Here is an 18,297-nt window from a genome sequence, read left to right on the forward strand (position 1 = left end):
CACAGAAAGAAAAACAAATCACCTATAAAATGAGAGAATCAAATTCCCTTTCTGATTAGAACAAAAAAAAGAACAAGAAAAAAGTTTTTAAAAAAGTAAGAATTTTGCCCGTTTCTTAACTGGGTTCTTTGTTGTTTGGTGTTGAGTTTAATAAGGTCTTTATAGATTTTGGATACTAACCCTTTATCACATATGTCATTTACAAATATCTTCTCCCATTCCAAATGTTGCCTTTTAGTTTTGTTGATTATTTCCTTCCCTGTGTAGAAGCTTTTTATCTTGATGAAATCCCAATAGTTCATTTTTGCTTTTGTTTCCTTTGCCTCGGGAGACATACCTAGCAAGAAATTGCTGTGGCCAAGGTCACAGAGCTTGCTACCTGTGTTCTCTTCTAGGATTTTGATGGTTTTCTGTCTCACTTAGGTCTTTCATCCATTTTGAATTTATTTTTGAGTATGGTATAAGAAAGTGGTCCAGTTCCATTCTTCTGTATGTTGCTGTCCAGTTTTCCCAACACCATTTGTTGAAGAGACTGTCTTTTTTCCACTGGATATTCTTTCCTGCTTTGTTGAAGATTAGTTGACCATAGAGTTGTGGATCCATTTATGGGTTTTCTATTCTGTCCCCTTTATCTATGTGTCTGTTCTTATGCCAGTACCATACTGTCTTGATCACTACAGCTTTATAATATAACTTGAAGTCCAGAATTGTGATGCTTCCAGCTCTGCTTTTCTTTTAGGTTCCTCAAAAAGTTAAAAATAGAACTACCCTATGATCCAACAATTATACTACTAGGTATTTACCCAGAAGATACAAAAATACTGATCTGAAGGGATACCTGCATCCCAATGTTTATAGCAGCATTATCAACAATAGCCAAATTGTGGAAAGAGCCCAAGTGTCCATTAACTGATGAATGGATAAAGAAGTTGTGATATATCACACACACACACACACACACACACACACACACACACACACGATGGACTATTGCTCAGCCATAGGAAAGAGTAGAATCTTGCTATTTGCAACAACGTCAATGGAGCTAGAGTGTATTATGCTAAGCACAGTAAGTCAGAGAAAGACAGACACCATATGATTTCATTCATATGTGGAATTTAAGAAATGAAACAGATGAACATAGTGAGGGAGAAAGAGAGGCAAACCATTAAACAGACGTAACCATAGAGAGCAAACTTAGAGTTGCTGGATGGGTGGTGGGTGAGAAGATGGGTTAAATGGGTGATGCGGATTAAGGAGGGCACATGTGATGAGCACTGGGTGTTATATGTAAGTGATGAATCACTAAATTCTACCACTGAAACCAATATTATACTATATGTTAACAAGCTGGAATTTAAATTAAAACTTGAAACAAAAAAAAAGAAAAGAAAAAAAGAAAAAAATTTTTTAAAGTAAGAATTTTGCATCATTTAGGATGAACAGGCAGCAAATACGCTTTGGCCTCTATGTTCTCAGAAGACAAGAAGCAACGTATTATGCAGATTAAGCAATCTGGAGAGTATAAGTCAGATGTTAGAATGATAGTTCAGCTGCATTGAATAGACACGGTAATCCTCCTGACTCTAAAACCCATGCAGGTTATATGTTGGGGGCAGAGCTAGATGAGAAATAGTTATTATTTAGTAAAGGACAGTATAGTCAGCACAGACACCAGTCTTAGTCCAACTGAGAGGCTCTGGAGACTGGAGAGAAACCATTGCCCTTAAAAGACTCAAATGCCAGCTTGAGGAATGGAAAATGTTTTACACTTACAGGCAAAGATGATGGATTTATGGACTAAGATAATTCAATAGTTCTTAATATTCACATTAAATCTTCACAGGATAATTAATATGTGATATAATGTTTAAAATAAAATTTCTTAAAGAAATACTATGTGCAAAGATAATTGATTTTATTTCTAGTATTTTCACCAATACTAGTAAAGAAGCAAGGTATTTCAACCAAGTAGGAATCAGTGAAATATTATCTCAGGGAATTTATGTGGAAACTACATAAATAAGGTTTTACAGGTAGACATAAAATAAGGCTTTATTGAGTGAGTCATCTGGGTTATGAGCCAATTAGCGGTCAAGAAAACTGAAATATGGAAGACATGTCATTAGCATTTGGATTTTGATTTTAAAGGTAGTTTTCAGTTCTAGTGAGGTAAAGATTTGAAGGGGCACTTAAAAATCCCAAATGCCATCTAGATGTACTTCTTCCCCCAACCACCCTCACCCCACCCAGGGAGGGGTATTTTATTGAAATATTTTTGACATATGACACTATGTAAATTTAAGGCCTACAACATGTTGATTTGATACATTTATGTACTGTAATATGATCGCCTATAGCAATAATTAATGCCTGTATCCTGTCGCATGATTGTCATTTCTTTTTAGTGGCTGGAATAATTAAGATCTAGTCTCTTTGCATGTTCGATGATTATAGTATAATATTGTTGTCTATATTCACTACTGCACATTAGATCTTTAAGACGCATTTAGTACTAATTGCAGATGTGTACCCTTAAACAACATCTATACTATCCACCTACCCCCATTCCCTGGTAAACAACATTTTACTCTCTCTTTTTTTTTTTTACCAGTTTGGCTTTTTTTTAGATTCCACATACAAATGATATCATGCAGTGCTTTTCTTTCTCTGACTTATCTCACTTAGCAATTATGCCTTCAAGGTGACTCCATGTTGCAAATGGCAGGATGTTCTTCTTTCTCATGGCTGAATAATATCCCATATCTTCTTTATCCATTCATCCCCTGATGGGACTTAGGTTGTTCATATCTTGGCTATTATGAATAATGCTGCAGTGAACATGGGGTGCAAATATCTGTTTGAGATACTGATTTCATTTCCTTTGGATGTATACCCAGAAGTAGGATAATAGGAAGGTAATTCTATTTTTAACTTTTTGAGTAACTCTTATACTGTTTTTCACAATGGCTGTAACAATTTCCTTTCCCACCAGTAGTATACAAGAGTTCCCTTTCCACCACATCCTCATCACCACATGCTATCCTTTGTCTTTTTCCTAATAACCATTTCTAACAGGTGAGAGGCAATAGCAATTTTGAATTTATTAAACATTTGTTGAGTTTCTAATATGTACCAACTCATATTAGGACTAGATGCCAGTTATAAAGTAAACAAAACAGACATGTTTTCTCAGAATATGAACAGTCTGAGGATATTGAGAGAATAAGTCCTTAAAATAAATAGTAGGTGATTGGCAGTACAGGGCACATTTTATTCTAAGTACAGCTGCAATGAGTTATGTAATCGGGATTGGATTTTTTTTTTTCATTAAAAATAAAAAAAGAAAATCTGAAATCCTATGTGTGCTAGTGAGAACAATGATCTACTAAGTCAAAGTCAGAAAACCCTAAAACCTACTTGTGGATTTTCAGGTATATTCTGGTTACATAAGCTGTGTGCAAGACCCAAATCTAGTAAATATACTACCACTAATTTATGTTATGACTTTGGGCAATATGTGCCTCTGTTTCATTATTTTGAAAATGAGATTTAAAATTCCTGAAAATAACTTTGTAACTTGTTAGGAGAAAATTAAACTTCATTGTTATGTGGATAAATCCAGTGGGGAATAAGCACACGAGGCACGCAGAAATTGACTAGTGAGTTTGCACTAGGATAGAGGGGATGACACTGTCAGATACAAATGGATATCCCTATGCGATGGAGCCCTGCCTCTCCAGTCCTACCTAATGCTGGCTGAACAGCAGTCCATTGTTCTTTCAAAGATTGGATTTACCTTGGAAACCTTAACTACACCTCCTCTTTACTCTGCCAGAATTAGAGTTTCCTTATTTGGTTCACCCCACAAAATACCTTTTTGAATGTCTGACCCTTGTCTACTTCTTTGCCATAGATTTCTGATTAACTTCATCCTAAAGGCTCAGAAGTCAAGATGGAACCATTCCCCTGATACAGCGCTTCATGTAGTCCTCATGTAGCTAGAGAAATATTACTACTAAATTATCACCATCTCTTCTTAGACTGTTAATGTGAAGAGGAAGAAACTGTATAAATGCATATGGCATGTGCAGTTAGTGAAATACACTGAATCAAATATCATGACCATACATCTCTTTAGATGAATGAGAACATGTTGTGTGAAAAGATGTCATTACTGTCATAATAGTAATAATTACCCATATCCTATGGATTCATGAAATTCATAAGGCATACATATTTTTTATACTTTGAAGCCCTTACAGTTATGATACATTAGGGAACATGTCACACATCAACTTTGTTAAGAGAATCTAGAATTGTGGTGAGAGGGGTGGGTATGGATCCTATAGAACAGTGAGTCCAGAAATCTGAGGTGTTGTAATTAGTTTTCCCGTCCATGAGCCAACAGTGGGGACTTACATGGGTCACTTAAATTCTTTGGGCTGCCATTTCCGTAATAGAAACACATGATGATGTTGAGTTAGATTATAACCAAAATCTCTGCATTTCTGCAGTTGTCACCATACCCGTGCTATTGTGTTAATCTTTCCTTGGCTTTCACGGATTTTGTGTATCAAAGCCAGATAGAGAGCTAGCAAGGGAAATTTCTGTTTGTACTGTGATTCAAAGTATGTCAGGAACTGCCAAGGAAGCTAATTTGCTCTCTAGAGACCTATTAATAAATCAAATGGATGCTTCTCACTGATGAGGCATATAAATTAATTAAGGATGATTGACCCTGTTTTAGGTAGATGGGATAGATGAGCTGTTTAAAGCTGAGACTCATGCCAGAAGATATAGAGCCAGTTTCATACTTGGACAATAGTGAAAGTCCCTCTACCAACCTTTTAATTTAACTTTTAATAGAGTTAGGTTTTAATATTTAATTTTTAATACAGTAAATAATAAATGCTTATATAGAAGACTGATCAATAGGTATTTTGTTTTTTCATTTAATTATAGATATTTATATAATTCCGGAAATATATCTTGTAAAGAGCTGGTTTGGGACTCAGTATTTTTAAATTAAGTTTGCAATTTTGGTTTATTAAAAATAGCTCATAAAAGACAGGTTAACTTGCTAACATTTCTCCTACAGTCATGCGGTATAGAATTGAATTGGGTAACTGTGTGCTATAACTGAATGCACTGTTACCATCTGGTGGGTGCAGTCCAAATCACAGGTGTAAGATCTGTCCAGGGAAAAAAATAAAAGCCATTTGCACATCTTTTTTTTTTTTTTAAAGATTTTATTATTTATTCAACAGAGATAGAGACAGCCAGTGAGAGAGGGAACACAAGCGGGGGGAGTGGGAGAGGAAGAAGCAGGCTCATAGCAGAGGAGCCCGACGTGGGGCTCGATCCCATAACGCCGGGATCACGCCCTGAGCCGAAGGCAGACGCTTAACCGCTGTGCCACCCAGGCGCCCCTGCACATCTTTTTTTAATGTTATGTATCCTTTAAGAACAGAAGAATATAAATATACACACGGCTTGGGGTTTTTGAGATTATTCTAAAGTATCCCACCACACGTATTTTAACTTATGTCCTAAAAATAATACAAATATTGCATTATACACCCTTGCTACTCATAGTATGATTTTGGATCTGCAGCATTATTTGGAAGCTTGTTAGAAACACAAATCTCAAGAGTATTGAATCCTAATCTGTATTTTAATAAGATCTTTAGGTAATTTGTATGCTCATCAAATCTGAAAAGAACTGATAAACACCATAATTATATTTGCTTTTAAAATACATGTAATGTTTTAATTACTAAACTATCAATCAAATAACACTCTAAGAAGATACCCCATCTTTAGCCTGTGAAATTTGAATTCTTCCCCTGCCGCGTCAGTTCCTCAGTCCCTGTCACAAGCACAGTGAGATCCCATGAGGTGCAGCTGGAAAATCATACCTAAAAGATGTGGTAGCGGGACTTTGGTAGGTCAGCTTAGGTTCTTCCTTTAACAGGTCTAACCTCATCTCCTTCCTCTTCCCCATCAAACTTGCTCACTCTATTCCAGACCCACGAACCTCCTTGCTTTAGGGTTCCTGCTTTAGAGACTTTGCGCCTGTGTTCCTCTGCCCACATGTTCTTCCTTCAAGATACACATAGCAAACTCCCTCCCTCATTTCCAGCAGTTCTCTTCTGGAATATGATTTAATCATGGAGACATGCTGCATCCTTCATCTCAGTGCCCCACCTCACTCAGCTCAAAGTTCCTGTAGACCAAGAAGTGAAATTTGCTCATCTTTGATCTTTACCCATGCTTTCCATAGAGTGGATCTCAGTAACTGTCCCTGGCCATAGTGAGAAGAATAATCACCATGATGATGAGAGTCAGCAACTGGAGATACAGATATGAAAGATCATCTTTCACAGAGTAGTACTTCCCCATAGCAGTTGAAAATAAAGACATGCTGGAAAAGAGAGGGGTGCATATTTAGGTAATACTAGGAATTTTGTGGCCTGTGTTATGTATGCCACAGCACATTAAAATATCTAGTTATGTCTCTGAGACTGATGCAGATATGTGCTTCATCTGTCAAGAATGTCTCAGCAAAAGCAAGCAAAGAAAGGACCATGAAACTGGAAGAGAAATTCTACTCCTGATGAGAAATTTTAGAAAATAGAATAAGTATCGGTTATTAAAGTTATAAATAGGCATATCTCATTCATTGAAAAAGGAAAGTTTTAATAATTACGGCTCATCAATAATTGAATAAACTTCCCTAGAGGAAACTAATTTAAAAAAAAAAAAGGGAAACCAATTGCTTAGAGTTGACTTTAAAACGCAACTAACTGGAATTAAAATAAAAACTTAAAAAAAAGTTTGATAGGTGTTTTTCAGCATGGCATCTAAGACACTTGTTAAATTTGAGAATTTAGAGTCTATGCTTACATTTAAGGGGCTCAGATAAATCTTGCTTATTTTTGTGCTTCTTGGTGAACTTTTAATAATTAAGATGATCAAAACCTGGACTTTGGATTAAGTGGAATTGTAATTGTACATGCGTATGTTTTATCACCCTACCTCATGCCCAAAAGTGTTCAATAATTTCTGTTGATTGAATAGTTTATAATCATGTAGAAATAATATAGTAGAACATATAATGAAATAATTTAATGTGCTCTTGATCCTGAGCTCAAATATAACTGAATGACCTGATTCAATTATAACCATGTATACATTTCCACACTAGATTATGTGCTTGCATGAGCTTCACCATTTGCAAGTCACTTCCAAGAATAGGCACTGGGGCTTTGTATTTCACCTCTTTCTTCGTTTCTCAAGGATTCTAGTCTCTGTTAGGAGTCTGAAAGTGTCTTGAGCCATTGTAAAGAGTAGTGTCCCAAATGGACATTTTTAATAGACCTCAGCAAAGTCTGCATATGTGGATGGGTGTTGTATTTCCTTTGTGATTTCTATTGGCATGATGCTATTCTAATCTTAAGGCTTATGGCAAGGTCTTACCAGAGAAGGAAACTTAATATGTTAATATAGTCCCTCATTACAGCTCACCTTTGCAGCTCTCTTGGATGGCAATTACCTTAGGTAAATGGTTCAGCTCACAGAAGTCTCCCTATAACTGATGATACTATTCCCCTGCCTTTCCTTGCCTGTCTTTCAAGGCCTTAAAACTTCCTTTATAGTAAATATCCACCCAGTCTTTCACTCTGTCTGGTCCACCAGAGAAAAAGATAGTAATTTCATGCCCCAAGTTCTTCCCTGCTTGATTCTTTTGTGTTTTTGTTTGTTCCTTTTCTTAACAAATAAGTTAAAGTCTACTGCTATCCAAATTATAATTCATGACTAGATTGCAAAAGGCTATTTTGGAAGTTAAGTTAAAAATAATGCAATTAAACTAAATTTTACTTTTTAAATGTTATATTCACATTAGAACAATCCCAATTCCACAAATTCTGTGGGCCATTTCTGAAAGAGAAAAAGGATCAAATATAAAGAATCATAGCAAAGAAAATCTCAAGGACAAACATCTTAATATAACTACAAATCTTAATATAACAGTATCAAAAGCATGAGCAATTCATTTATATGATCGTATTCTTAGGATCTAGCAGAGTGCATGGCTTATAGTAGAGGCTGTATAATTATATATTGCAAAAATAAACTATTTAGATAGTATGGCAGTTTAGCAGTGGTTAGAAGAAAGCATAGTAAAAACCCAAAAAGTTAAATATAAAAATGGTAATACTCTTTTTAAAGAACATAAGCACCTCTGAAATGTTTACTCAAAAATTTTGAATGATGATGGATCATGAAAAAAATAAATCTAGCTGACACTGTATAAAAATTACAACTTAAAAAAATTAGTTAATAGAGAAATATTTCAAAGTATATTCAGAAATCATGGCACCATAGCCAGGAAAAAAAGAGGTGTCATATATCTTTACTTCTTAATCATTTATTCTAACATAAGTAGAATAAAAATATGCAATATGGGAAAACAAAAGTATACTATTGATTTGGATTATAAATATATATTCAAATTTACATTATGTTAACTATGTTCCCATGGTGAGTCTGTATATAGTCTCAAATATTCTCCATATTTGGCCTACTAGTACTGGGCTAAAGTTATAGAGAGAGAGAGGGAAAAAGGGAGAGATCCCAGACTATGTACCATATATCACACAAACATTTAATTTTTCACTAGGTGGTGAGGAGCTAAATGTATTACTTGTGTACTTGTTTATTGCTGAAAGCATCTTAGTATACTTGCTATTTGGAGTGTGGCTTGGCAAATGAAGCCACAAGTGTTATCAAAACCCATCAAAATATTAGAATAGTAAACATTTTTGATCAACCCAGAAAAAAAGACTAAATTTCTTTCTTTTTTTTCCTCTATAGAGAAGCTATTTTGAAAATTGTTGTAATATGCAAGGATAACAAAAAAGAATGCAAGCAAAAGTATAAGAATACATGCCAGAATATTAGTTAATAAAGTATTATTATAATTTTCTGTTTTGCTGGCATTTGTATTTTAAAATGTATAATTTAGGGTCAACTGGGCGGCGCAGTCAGTTAAGCTCCTAACTCTTGGTTTCAGCTTAGGTCATGATCTCATGGTAATGGGATCAAGCCCTGCCTGGGGGGATTCTCTCTCCTTCTCCCTCTGCCTACCCTGCTTGCGTTCTCCTCTCTCTCTCTCTCTCTCTCTAAAATGAATAAATAAATATTGAATAAAAATAAAATAAGATAAAATGTATAATTTATTCTAATTTCTTTCCATGTCCTAATCAAATATTCAAGTTTATACCTCATTTTCTATTTATAATTTTGTATCATTTTCTTTAAGGAAGGATCTCCAAATTGTTTAAGTTTCAGGCTTCACAAAACTTGAATCCATTTCTCTATACTAAATGGACGCTGACAAGAGTAGTCTCTTAAGGGATAAGTGATAAGCTCAGGAAAAAAATATTTTCACAGAGACTATATACAATAAATACTACTATACAAATACAACTCATCTTTCTACCGGAGGCAAAAAGATATCTATCTATCGGTCTGTCTTTCTGTCTATCTATCTATCATCTATCTATCTATCATCTATCTATCTATCATCTATCTATCTATCTATCTCCTTAAAACAATTCAATCAAATTTTTTATCCTTCTTTGGTTCCTATTTTCCTACATATTCTTCCCTTCTAATTCAAGGGTCTAGTGGAACTCTTACTTTCACCACAATACAGCCATTGTAGAGGATGAATTCACCCTAATATGGACATATCACAGATCCGTTCGAGGGAAGTAGCAGAGAAAAGAAGCAGCAAGGACTATTTTATAATACAAATTTGTCTGGTCATATAATTTCTCTAAGAAAGAAACAGATAACGACTCTTAGCAGTTGTGCATGCCCATCTAGGTAAAAAAGTAAGTCAATTAAAGCTATTACCAGAGACAATGCCATCCACCTTTTCTTCAACCTCATTCTAACTGGCACTTCGTCAGTCTCTCATTTCCACTGTATCAGCACACAGTCTTGTTAAAGTGATACTGTCAGAAATTATTTTATTTATATTATTTTACTAAGCAGAAGGAATTCTACAAAGCCTCACAGGCAGTCATGTACTAATAAACTGCCTAGTCTTGATTGTTAGCGTTTAACAATTTTCCATGGGGTGAATATCTTCCCCGTGGCCAATTTCAGGCTACCGATGATGTCACTAAAACAAAGTTGGAAGAGATGTGAGCTGTGGGTTCTCATAAGCCAATAGGAACTGGCTCCAACACAACATTATAGATAAACTTTGAATAAACCAGGTAGCTGGTGAGCTCTTTCACAATATCCTTTACCTCACTTTGCTTTTTAAAATAATTACACACACACAGTCTGTAAGAGCATGTTTTACATGGATTTCTATCTTCATTGGCTACTAGTCAAGAGTTTGTTCACATTTCTCTAGTAAGTTGAATAGAAAGCTTTACATTATCAATTAAAAATTAATAAGCATAGTTTCTTTTTTAAAAAAGATTATTTATTTGAGAGAGTGAGAGAGAGGCAGGGAGAGTGCACTTGGAGCAGAGAGGAGCAGAGGGAGAGAGAGAGTCTCAAGCCGACTCCCCATTGAGCGCAGAGCCTGACATGGGGCTCGATCTCAGGACCCTGAGATCATGACCTGAGCCAAAATTGAGTCAGATGAATAAGCATAGTTTCTAATACACTAGATTATATACCCTGCCTGACACTTTGTTCTTTATATGTATGGGTGAACAGGCATAGCCTTTCAATTGCTTTTTTGTTGAATACTATGTCCTTATGTTTCCTTTTACTCCTTTTTTCTTATATGGAGCCAAATGATCTATGTTTGGTATAATAAGAATTGCAAATGTCCTTCAGAGGAAAAGTCATTTTTATTTAGTAAATAGAAAGCATGAATAATGAACAATACAGAAAATTGTAAAATAATTAGGAAGTGGTTCAGAGGTGCTCATTTACAACTGAGGAAATTAAAAATGCAAATGCACTATTATCATAAAGGTAGTTAACAGACAAATGAGTAAAAAAAGAGCCTTCCTTCTAATTCATCATTGTTTAAAAGACACCTGCAAGTTCTAACTGAAAAAGACAAGACAGAGAAATGCAGATGGTCACATTTTGTATTATATCCATCACATTTTTTATACTCTAATTAGAGGGGGGATTCATTCTCCGTAAGAAGATACTGCTTATTTGAATATTTGAATAAAAGCCAGTTGATATGGAATTCAAAATACTGGCTGTGTTTTTTGTCTCTGTGATAGGAGAGATGCAATATTTATTTTCTTTGACCCAAGGAAGCTGCTGGCAGTCTGCCCCCAAAAATCTATATTTGGACTGTGAAAATTAAATGAATTTAAATTTCCTCTTTGTTCCAAGGCTGAGTTTATTGGTACTGAGTTATAGTATGATTTCACAAGATGTTAATCTACAAGCCAAGTGTTTGCAGTATTAGATTATTTTGTCTAAAATTGGATGCTACTTAAATAGATTTTTGTGAGATTTATTTTTTAATTGTTTTCTTAAACCCATGATTATTTCAGTATAATCATCCTGTGCATAAGATCTGGTTTAATTTTTATTTTCAATAAATAGACAATATCCCGTTTATGGTGACTGGACTCATAAACATGCAGGAACATGCAAGAATATATATATATATATATACACACACATATATACATAAAAATGTATATATACATATTTTTTATGTGTATATATAGTTGTTTGTTTTCATTTTTAAAGTTTGAATATGCAAAGAACAATACGAATATCATAACAGAGCATTGTAGGAAACATCCATATGTAAAAGAGTAGCAGAAGATGTGCACATGTATTTAAAGAATATTAAGATTTGAAAGAGTGCATATCGATCCAATTAGAGATGAACAAGGACAATTATATTTGTTTAACCACAATAACTCAGCCATTTTTAAAACTTTTCCTTTTCCCCACTCCAGTCGCCTTTTAGAACCAAACAGAAGGTAGGGAAAAATTATTCAGTGACTTCATATAGTCTGATAAATAGAATTACACATATTTTTTTCTCTTCCTCTCTTCACATGTGTTGTTGATTTGATCTCTTCCATTTCTCCTTCCAGGCCACAGGAAATAGAAATCTGATCAATTATGCTTAACACATCAAACACGGTGACTCCATGCAGATTGCTTTCTACCAGAGGGCCTGGTTCAGTTACTGACACACTTAATAAATTACTGCTCAATTTAATTTTAGTGCCACCCACATAAGAGCCAGTTTACTGGTATGCCTTTAGACTCCTGCTTGCTTATTTGGCATATCATAATAAAGTAGTTGAACTTCCACTCCCCTGAGCTAATTATATAGATGAAGGAATGATTGTGGCCAACTAATAAAAAGTATTTAATATCATTCTTATCATAGGCTCAACCGTGGTATTGTCATTACGTCTTCTTAAAATGATCATTACACTTCTTTGCCTAGCCTTAATAGGGCATCTATAATTAAGATGGATGTATATTAACTAAATAAAAAATAATTGGACAGGATCATTAGCAACAAAAACCATTCATTTGGAAGGTGTGTCTTCAGCTTGCTAGCTAACCAAGAGACAGATTGAAGACATTATATTATTTCAATAAGGATTTAATATCCTGAAACTCCTTGCTAGTCTGATAAAGTCTGCTCTAAGGTATGCACAGCAAAACTTATCAAACGTAAACTGCTTTTTAATAAACTTGAAATATCACTCAGTGTGTATGGTGGCATGTAATAGGGATGTGGCTCAGATGCTAAGTGTGAGGTAACACCTTAAGAGCTGCATTTAGTTACGTGGGCAGGGCTCCTCAAGTTATCCCATTCATCCCTTCAGTGAGAACTGATGCTTCTATTTTTTCGTTTTGTAATTGCAAGGTATCTTTCAATGATTTTTTTAGGGCAGTTAAGCCCTAAAAAGTGGAGCTCGCCTCTCAAAGCTCTCTCCAGCTTCTTCCCGCACTGAACCCCTGACTTTCCACTCTCCCTTGAAAGGGCAGCTATTTGCCTTCCTATACACTACATCAAAACTGCCTTATCTCTCTGCAGGGAATCCTTCACTTCTTGAAATCCATTCAGTTTTCTTTTATCCCTGTGGAATTTCACAATTAAATTGAAATATATATCTGATATGTGTATTCCATATGCTATATTTCATATAATATATTCACGAATACAATTTTATTAAAAACTGACAAGAAATGAGGCTTAAAACTTTAATATAAAAATAATCATGGACAAAATTGAAAAGGGAGGTAAAATATTAACTCTGATATAAAGCGATAGACCCGATCATATGGAACATTCCTACCAAACCTTCAAGTAATAAATGATTTATAAGTAGCTTAAATTGTACCAAACTCTAATAAGCGCTCTAATTTTAGCATCTCCAACAAAGCGTAGGCATACTTTTGTTTCTAGAAAGAAAAAAATATACTATCACGAGTATCACCACACCCACCAGAAAATTGTATCAGGTAAAAAACAAGTAGCATCTGTACGATCTACTTTAGAACACAGTGATTATCATAACCATAGAGCTGGTGATCTTCAGAAGTGGAAGGAGTTTTATATGTGGTAACATGTCGCATCAATTTGAAATTAGGAAGAATATGCTTAACTAAACTATTAATCATTTCCTAGTTTTAATGAATGGGACATCGGATACCAGATTCAGTTTGTTCACTTCAGAAAATAGCTATAATCAAGATTAGTAATCCTGTAAAATGAAACAAGGTAGAGGTCAAATTATATTTGATGTTTAATACATGTTATACTTCATCTTCCACAACACTGACCATTTAGCTTTAACTTGTCACCAAATTGCCTATAGAATACTTTTCAGATTCCTTTTCCTTGTGTATCTTCACAGTCCTTCCCAGTGTCTCATTGCGTATTTCACATAAATACACGTGCCCGATATGCATCCATTTTTAGGAATATTTTGTCTATCTTAGCTGTTTATCGGTGTTTATTGCCAGACATTCTAAAGTTCCAATAACTTCTTAAATTTAAACATTATACAGTTCTGGTCCTTTTTGATGTAATGAAAGCATTTTCAGCTTCTTTAAGGCCCTCTTATTTTCCCGTCGCCTATGCAGTCAGTACAGAGTACAAGATTGATCAATCTGAAATGCCTGTTCTAATGAATTAATTCACTAATTGATCATTTCAAGTCCTTCTTACACTCTAGCTGTTATAAAATCAAAAACAAAAAGCAAAAAATAGAATTCTAAAGTGAAAAGAAATAAGCTTTTTAAGAGATTATGAAATTGTTATAAGCAACACAACCATAAATTAAAATTTAAAATTTATATGAGAAAATTCCTAGAAAAATATAATTTAAATTCAAGAAGAAATAGTAGAACCTGTATAGTCCTGTAAACTTTTTAAAAAATTCTATTAGTCGTTAATATATATATATATATATATTTCCGCACACTCAAACCAACATGTTTTCTTCAATGAATTCTCAATTTGAAAGAACAAATAATTCCAATATATGTAAACAATTTCAGATAAGAGAAAAAATAAGAGCATGCTTTTCATCTTTCTTTGCCTCAATTTCAAACTCTGAAAAGAACAATATAAAGTTATTCTCACACAGAACATGGAGTGCAACCCACTCCCCTTCACTAAAAAATAAGGCAAAATGAATCACTTAACATACCAAAAAGATTACAAAGATAATGCATCATGACCACCAATAAGACTGAATGATTACTAGAAAATCCATTTCTTCACAATCACAAAATAAAGGACAAAAACTACATGAGCGTCTAAATAGATTTAGGAAATATCTCTGATAATGTGCCACATGTATTCATGATTTAAACAAATGTAAACTCTTAGAAAAATAGTAAAAATTTGTTAAAACCAGATTAAAAGGGGGAAAATAGATAGTGATGGTTAATGGTGAAACACAAAACTTTTTCTTTGAGAGTGGAAATACAGAAGTAATGGCCACTCTCACCATTTCTATTCAGCATTAATACCAAAAAAAATTTTAGCCAGCACAGTAAGGCAAGAAAAACAGATTAAAAAAAAAAAATTTAGAATCAGAAAAGAGAATACACAAGTATCACTGTTCAAGGAAAACATCATTATCTGCATAAAAATTAAGAGACTATACAAATGATTTAGAAGAATTTGTCTGTCAAAGGGCCACCTGGGTGGCTCAGCCCTTAAAAGTCTGCCTTTGGCTCAGGTCATGATCCCAGCGTCTTGTGATCGATCCAGCCCATCGGGCTTCCTGCTCTGTGGGAAAGCCTGCTTCCTCCTCTCACACCCCCCTTGCTTGTGTTCCCTCTCTCACTGTCTCTTTCTGTCAAATAAATAAAATCTTTAAAAAAAAAAAAAAGAATTTGTCTGTCAGAAACTAATATTTGACAGAACAGTGGATACTTTGTCACCCTGCAACAAATAATTACAACGTGAATTTTTTTTAAAAAGTTACTATTTATATCGACATCTTATATATATGGCTTTCTTGGACATTTGGTATGTAGTGAAAATGACATTGCAAATGAGCGGGGGAAAAGATGGAATTTTCCAAAAATGTTTCTGAGACAATTAGCTATTTGTTTGAAAATAAAAAAGAACATAAGAAGAAAGGAGCAAGGAAAGAGGGAAAAGGAAAAGGAAAAAAATGAAAACCATAAAACCCCAATATAGTTGGTTCCAAATATCACACAAAAAACAAAAATCAGTGTCAAGTGGATTAAAAACCAAATTGTGAAAGGCAAATTCTAAAACTTTTTTCTTTCTTTCTTTCTTTTTTTTTCTTTCTTTCTTTCTTTCTTTCTTTCTTTCTTTCTTTCTTTCTTTCTATTTTTTTTTTTTTTTTAGCAGACAGGATCATTCTCCCAACCATTTCCTTCAGATCTTATCATGTTGGTGGATTTCTGCCAACTTCCAACTGCCTGTTGGAAGGTCCTTTTCCAAAAGTGCATGAGTCAGTACCTCTTGCGCACTTGTGACAGGCTGGAAGTGCTGGAAAATTGACAGCCCCCAGGATCTGCCTGTACCCAATTATTCTCAGGAGTTGGAACATAAATACCCAGGCTTCCTCTCTCCTTGGGTAGAATACTTCAGGGGTGTGTGCTTTGAACCATACCCTGTGAAGATTAAGCTCTTGTCCCACCATGGAACCTGGCTTAATAGCATGCATATTATTGGCTGCTTTCTCTTTTCTGTATCACTTCTCCACTGTCCTGCTGATATACTCTGCATCTCCCAAATAAGCTGCTTGCACTCCAGTCCATGCTTTGTGATCTTTTGGGGGAATCTGAAGTAAGAAAGTTGGTGTTACAAGAGTTCCTAGGAAATAGATACTCAGGATGAGATTCTGGAATTGGATAATTCCCCAGCAGGTGGCAACAAAGATCTGATTGCTGTAGCATCATTATGACTAAGACTTTTACCACATGTGGCAAATTGGAAAGGGATACAAGTAGAAGGGCATGAACTGGCTTATGTAGTCTCTCTCGCCTTTTAGAGATGTGATGGCAATGATAGTTACAAGGCTATGAAGTTGGATAGTTGTAAAATGCCCTCCTTGTGCTCAGGAAAGAAAATGCCAAACTTAAATCAGCTGATCTCCAACTCAGAGCATGGTGTGAAACCCAGTGCTCCTCAATAACTGTCTAAAGGGATCCTGGTCTTCTGCAACTGAATGTCAGCAAGTTTTCTGTGCCATGGTCAGGGCCCTGGAGGGAGGGATGCTGACACCTAGATATAGACACCTGAGTAGGTACACTAGACAGTTATATCCAGAGTCCCCCGGACCCTTTGGATGTTCAATTTTGACTTTGCGTCTCTCTGACAGAAGGTAATAGCCTCCCTTACCTGAAAAACATTCACAGATTACCTCAGGCACGTGCCTGCCAAATGATACTTGCACTTCTTAAGATTTGCTTCCATCTAATCTCTTTATTGGCTTTTAAACAAATAATAGTTTCAATCCGGCCAACTTGGACAAGTACTGTACTTGTTTTAGAAAGAGAGGAATTAATTATCAAAAGATATGTTGGATCTGTTTAATATGTATCAGCACATTAGTGAACAAGCTTGGAACAGATTTGAGGCTGGTGGGGAGGGAGGTTGCAAAACATATGACATGGTGAAATTTTATTGATATATGTAAAAACACTCTCAGTTTCTTAACATTTAATATCCTTGTGAGATAACCTGCAGTCATCCTTAATATGATCCTGGGGTGTCTCGATGAAGCTGGAAAATACAATGGCCCAGAGTAAAAGAGATGTTCTTGCTATTGAGAAGACTCAACAAGCTTAGAGATATGGAGGTACTTAAGTAGATTGCATAAGACTAACTACTGACTATGTGCCGTGGGAAGACCCAAAGGATGTTCACTTCATTGTAGAGAATGTACTAGAGAAAGTACTGCCAGTATCATGGAGAATCTCCATAGTGAATGTTCATTATAAGCCAGAATTGCTGTGAAAGGAAGCTGCTATTGAATCTGAGCCCCCTAGAGTTATTTGGGATGCTGGAATTCTGAATAGAAAAGACCTGGTGGCAGCATCGAGCTCTGAGGCAAAGTTGCCCTCATTACCACAGTAGACAGCAAGGCTGGAATTGAAACTGAACACTATAGCTTGCAAGTATCTATGGCAATGGCTAGTATACATAGTGTATCGTGGGCAAGAGAAATGGGCAGTCCGTGAGGGTATTGCTTGAATTTTGTAATCAAAAGAATATCGGCGCCATGTGAGTTGAAGCCTAATGCCACCAACTTAAAATGGAAATTTTAATCCTTTAATCAGTTCCAGAACGAGCTTAAGCATTCTTATCCATTGCAGAGGAAATTGGGAGTCTCTTGAAGCCATTTGACATAGTGAATGATCTCATTAAGTCACAGTATCTATATATAGGAGAAATTCCCTAATCGTTCTCCCCAAAGGTTGTATGATCATTTAGCAGAGTAACTGTACAGTGAGGAAGGTAAAAAATAAAATTTCTCAAGGGCTTTGGATAGAGGATCTGAGCAGACACCAGAGAATCTTAAGTGCTTTCATGTCCTCTTAGAATGCAGGCATGTGGAAGTCGTGTGATAGAGAATTAGAGAGTCAGGTCTATTTCCACATGGGTCCAGTGTGTTCACATGTACCTTTACCTGGTCTTCCGAGTGAATAAGAACCTTCATATACTTTTTCTGACCTTCAGATAGGAGCCATAATGGAAGAAAAGGCCAAATGAAAGTTTTGAAACCCACGTAACAAACTACACCATGACCAAATAGTAGATTA

Source organism: Ailuropoda melanoleuca, chromosome 1 (assembly GCF_002007445.2).
Source record: "Ailuropoda melanoleuca isolate Jingjing chromosome 1, ASM200744v2, whole genome shotgun sequence".
Lineage (NCBI taxonomy): Eukaryota > Metazoa > Chordata > Mammalia > Carnivora > Ursidae > Ailuropoda > Ailuropoda melanoleuca.